We start from the raw sequence: 6,000 nt of genomic DNA, 5'->3' as shown, positions 1-6,000 counted from the left end.
ACTGAGGCTGTTGCCGCGATGCCATCATTGTGGGGGATGCTGGTGTAGAGTGCGGAAACGTCTATTATGAAGAGGATGTGCATCAAGTCCCTCATGTAAAGCTTTGTTTATAAAATGATTACTATTTGAAATATAAAGGCCTATTTGTCTTTACTAGTTAAATTTGACTAATTATTAAGGTGATCAATCTTGCATCCTAATCTTAGAACATCAAACCTCCAAACATTCTATACTGCTCTCTATTTTTTAATGCCTATTTCTTATATCGGAGCCTCTAGAGCTGAATCTATTAGTATACAGAGGACCCTTGATTATCCGAATATCAATTATCCGAAAATCAGATTATCTGAAGGAGATCTCGCGGTCCCGATGGAAACATTACATCAAAGACGTGTTTCCAACAGTGATCGCATCTGTTGTTTACAGTGATTAAACAGGCACTGTCACCAAATGACTGACCTCCTGCCCTCTCTCTCTCTCTCCCCACACTTTCCCTGGAGTTCCACAGAGGGCTGTACCCTATACCCACCTTCCCCAAATAATCTCTCCAACATTGACCTTTACAGGGCATAGGTGGAACCTATCAAAAGGTTGCAGTAAAAAGGTGTGTGTGTGTGTGTACACACTATTTGGAGACTTACCCCACAAAGGCAACTGCAGCAGCAGTCTTGGTGGTGGTGTACAGTCCGGCTGCCCCGGAGAGGGGGCGGGTGTGCACTGGGTTGGGGGGTAAGCGAGGGGGGGGGCGGCGTTGGATGGGAATTGGGGGTGGGGACAGTGTCAGACAGGGTTGGAGGTGGGGGTTGTTGCAAGGGGGCAGGGGGGATCGGTGTTGGACGGAGTTGGGGGTGGAGGTGTTGGACGGCGTGGGGGCGGGGTTAGGCAGGGTTGGGGGGGCAGTGTTGGATCGGGGTGGGGTGTTGGTGTTGGACGGATGCAGGGGCCGACGGGGGGGTGGGGGGGGGGGGTTGCTGGTGTTAGGGGGGACCTCGTGTGCTGTGTGCTGCTGCAGTCTCATGAAAAAGATTAGATTAGATTACTTACAGTGTGGAAACAGGCCCTTCAGCCTAACAAGTCCACACCGCCCCGCCGAAGCACAACCCACCCATACCCCTACATTTACCCCTTACCTAACACTACGGGCAATTTAGCATGGCCAATTCACCTAACCTGCACATCTTTGGACTGTGGGAGGAAACCGGAGCACCCGGAGGAAACCCACGCAGACACTGGGAGAATGTGCAAACTCCACACAGTCAGTCACCTGAGGTGGGAATTGAACCCAGGTCTCTGGCACTGTGAGGCAGCAGTGCTAACCACTGTGCCACCGTGCCGCCCAGAAAAAGGAACAGACTTTAAAATCTCCGAGCCCCAGAGGAAAAGCATTTAATCGATTAACCGAATAATCGATTATCCAAACAAAATAGTGCCCGCCCACGTTTGGATAATCGACGTCCCCCTGTATTCGATAACTAGACAAGAAACTGTGTTTTTCTGCAAAGTGTTGTTATATTGGTTGCCAGCCCATTTCAAATACTTCAGATCATTAAAAAATTGTTTATAAGCTAGAGACTTTCCGTCTATGCCAGATTTATTACCCATCTGAATACCTTTGTGACCATGCTGGTTAGCTACCTTCTTGAACTGCTGCAGTCCCTTTGCTGTAGATAATGTTGTTTGGGTGGTGTTCCAGTGACACTGTAGGATTAACAATATATTTCCAAATCAGGATAGTGAGGGGACATTGAAGGTAGTGGTATTACAATGTAAACGCTGCCCTTATCCTTCTAGATGGTAGTGGTAATGGGTTTGGAGGGTGCTTTCGAAGATGCCTCAGTGAATTTCTGCAGTGAATCTTGTAGATGGTGCACATTGTTGGTCCTGTGTGTCAGTGGGGGAGGTAATGAATGTTTGTTGATGTGGTGCCAATCAAATGGGTGGCTTTGTCCTGAAAGTTTCTTGAGTGTTATTGGAGCTGCACTCATCCAGGCAATTGGGATGTATTCCATTCACAGCAACACTCCTGACTTGTGCCTAGTAGATGGTGGACAAGCTTTGGGGAATAAGGAGGTGATTTATCAGTTGCAAATTTCTAGACTCTGATATTATTATTGGAGCTACACTATTTATATTGCTGCTCCAGTTCAGTTTCTGGTCAATGGTAACCCCCAGGATATTGATGGTGGAGGATTCAATGATGGTAACATCATGGAATTTCAAGGAATGATGGTTAAGTTCTCTCTTAGTAATCATAGTCATTGACTTGCACTTGTGTGGCATGAGTTTTACTCGTCACTTGTCAGACCAAGCCTGAATATTGTTCAGATCTTGCTGCTTTCAGGCATGAACTGCTTCAGTATCTGAGGAGTCCCAAATGTTGCTAAACATTGTACAATCCTCAGCAATCATCCCCAATTCTGACATTATGATGGAGGGAAGGTCATTGATGAAACAGTCATGATGGCTGGGGTTAGGATACCATCTTGAGGACTTCCTGCAGAGATGTCTTGCAGCTGAGATGTCTGACATCCAATCATTGTCCTGTGTGTCAGGTATGACTCCAATCAACAGATAATTTTTCCATGCATTCCTGTTGACTCTAGTATTATGAGGGCTCCTTGGTGCCACATTCAGTCAAATTCTGCCTTGCTGTCAAGGCAGTCACTCTCATTCTTCCTCTAGAATTCAACCCTTTTTGTCCTTGTTTGAATTAAAGCTGTAGTGAAGTCAGGAGCTGAGTAGCCCCGGCAACCAAACTGTGCGGCTGTGAGCAGATTATAATGGGTAAGTTCTGCCTGATGAACAAAGCAAAGGAGTGGCATTTTGGTTTGGGGTTGTCCTGTTTTTTTGTACAGGACATAGCTGGACAATTTCCCACATTGTTGGGTCAATGCCAGTGTTGTAGCTGTACTGGAACAGCTTGGTTAGGAACCCAGAAAATTCTGAAGCGCATAAGTCTTCATTTTTCTGCTAACTGTTCTCAGTGCGCATAGCCTTTGCAGTATCAAGTGACTTCAGCCATTTCTTGATATCAATTCAAAATAGCTGAGTACTGGAATCTGTGATGCTGGAAACCTCTGAAGGAAGCTAAGATGGATTATTCACTTTGCGCTTCTGGCTGAAGATTGGTGAGGAAGCTTCAGACTTATCCCTTGCTCTGATGTGCTGGGCTCCCCTGGTGATTGAGGATGGGATGTTCATTGAGCTTCCTCCATCTCATGGAGTTATCCTCAAACATCGTTGACTTTAGAGCTTAGATTTCATCTGTTGGTTGTGAAATTACCTATTCCTGTCTGTTGCTCTCTGATAATGCTGTTTTACATACAAGTAGTCCTGTGTTGTAGCTTCATGAGGTTTGGGCCTTTTCTGTTCTATTCCAGACTGCCTTCCTTAAATGAGAGACAGGGAGGAACAAAGAGAGCTAAAAGTGGGTTCTAAAGCCATTCGTGCTGCTAAAGGTTGTTAAAAGGTAGCAAGGTGTCCCTGGTGAGTGAGGGGGCAGTGTAAAGGCAATGATGTGGGAAGCTAGAACAAGTGCAAGTGAGGGAAGATGCTACGTGGAAGCTGGACCAGATAAAGATGGCAGTTTTCCTTCCTTAAAGAGCGTCAGTGAACCAGATGGGTTCTTTTATGACAGTGTTTTAATGATCATCTTTTTTTTAATTCAAGAGTTATTTAAAAATTCAAATTCCACCATCTGCTCTGGATCTCTGGATTATGTATCACCTCCCTACAGCATGAGTCAGATGTGTGCAGGGCCCCAGCAAGGGCAAAATCTGAACTTTGACATTTAATTAAGGACAAAATTAAAGTTTCAGTCAGAAATGCACAAACAATCTGGCCAACATGTTTTTTCATGTTGGGAGTGCCAAACCTTCGTTCCGAACACATTTCTTACTTGCTTTGAAAAACCACAAGTACAGAACTGTCAAATGTTGTCTTTTTTCACAAAAGACATGTTTTATCTCATGTATGCCTTGACTAGGGCAGCACTCCTACCACTATTAGATGGTCATAGGTTCAAACTGTACTCTATAGATTTGAGCACATTATCTCACTAAGCACCCTGAGGCAATACTGCAAGAGTTCAGTGTTTTTGGAGACTTAGTCTTGATCTAAGGCCCCATCTGATTTCTCAGTTTAATGCAACATATCCTCAAATCCAATTCAAAGAACAACAATGGAATTGTCCTGACCAATATTTAATCCTCAAACAAGATTATTAAAAGAGATAATGTGGCCATTAATCTTATATGCAAATTAGCTGTGATATGCAAATTAGCTGTTTTATTTCTTACTTGACAGCAGTGAAAAGAATTCCGAAGTACAAAATTGTTTGTGAGGCGTGATGTAAATGAAGACTTTTTGTTTGCAACACCTGGACTAATGATCCAGAGTACATCTCCATCAAAGACATCTGCCCATCAATGTAGAAAATTACCCAGGTATGCCCAGTCCTCAAAAAAAACTGGACATTTCAATTATTGCCCATCATTCAACATCAGCAAATCTACAGACAATGTCATTGACAGTGTTGTCAAGCCACATTTCACAATAAGCTGCTCATTGACACTCAGTTTGGGTTATGCCAGGCCCAAATTGTTCCTGACTTCATTACAGCCTTGGATCAAACTTTAACAGAGAAGATGAATTTCAAAGGTGAAGTGCCAAGGCAGCATTTGACCAAGTATGGCATCAAATTAGCTCAGTTGGCTGGGCAGCAGGTCTACAATCTGAAGTGATGCGAACAGTGCCAGGTCAATTTCCCACACCAGCCAAGGTTACCCTGAAGGTCCTGCCTTCTCAATCTCACCCCTCCCTTGAGGTACGGTGACCTTCAAGTTAAATTTGCCTCCAGTCATCTCTCTCTATAATGAGAGAATGAGTCCAAGGTAATTTTATCTTTGAGTATTCAAAATTCTTCAGACATTGATGCAGCCTGTGCCTGCATGCAGCCACAATCCATGTAACACTCAGGCTTGGGCTGATAGATGGTAAGCAACGTGTGTAACCCAAGTACTAGGTAACGGTCATGTTTAGCAAGAGAGAATGTAACAAGCTGCCCTCAAAGTTCATTGGCATTACTGTTGTTGAATCACATGCCAACAACATGCTGAAGCTTACCACATGCAGAACAAAATGCAGAAGATTAATCAAGATTAGAGCGGTGCTGGAAAAGCACAGCAGGTCAGGCAGCGTCCAAGGAGCAGGAAAATTGACGTTTTGGGCAAAAGCCCTTCACCAGGATTGAGCCTGAAATGTCAATTTTCCTGCTCCTCGGATGCTGCCTGACCTGCTTTGCTTTTCCAGCACCACTCTAATCTTGACTCTGATCTCCAGCATCTGCAGTCCTCACTTTTGCCCAGAAGATTAACCAGACCAACCATATAAATACAGTGTTTATGGCCTGACCTGTAATTAGTCACAAAGAAAACTCACCACATTTTCCTCGCTCTAACCAGGGATGGGCAACAAATGCTTGCCTTGCCAGCAAAGCTCACATCCCAGGACTGAATGAAAAGAAAACCCAATATGATGCACCCTGGGCCCTGGAATGTCTCATTAAACTGAATATTGAAAGTGAATTTTCTATAAGAGTTACCATTTTTAAACTCTCATCTATTATTTTAAAAATTGCTATGAATTCCTCTTGCCAATTATCATTTCATGGTCTTCTTTTGCAATGGGTCTTGCTCCATGTAGAGTCTTATACTTTGCAAAAGCCTCTGTGTAAACTCATTAGCTGCAGTTAACTTTTAAATCTAATGTTAGAATATGGGTATTGCTGGCAGTGTTCTATATGTTGTCCATTCCTACGTTTCCTGAAAAGGTGGTGATGAGTAACATTGAAGGACCACAGTGATCTTTCTGGTGATGGAAAACTTCTAACAGTTTTCAATCATGAATTCCAGGGTTTTCAAAATACATTTTTTTAAAGTCAGAGAAGCTTAGATTTTGAAGGATCTTGTGAAACTATGGTGTTCCTATGATATTGTCTTT

Source organism: Chiloscyllium punctatum, chromosome 41 (genome assembly GCF_047496795.1).
Source record: "Chiloscyllium punctatum isolate Juve2018m chromosome 41, sChiPun1.3, whole genome shotgun sequence".
Lineage (NCBI taxonomy): Eukaryota > Metazoa > Chordata > Chondrichthyes > Orectolobiformes > Hemiscylliidae > Chiloscyllium > Chiloscyllium punctatum.
Note: the sequence above shows the minus strand (reverse complement) of the source record.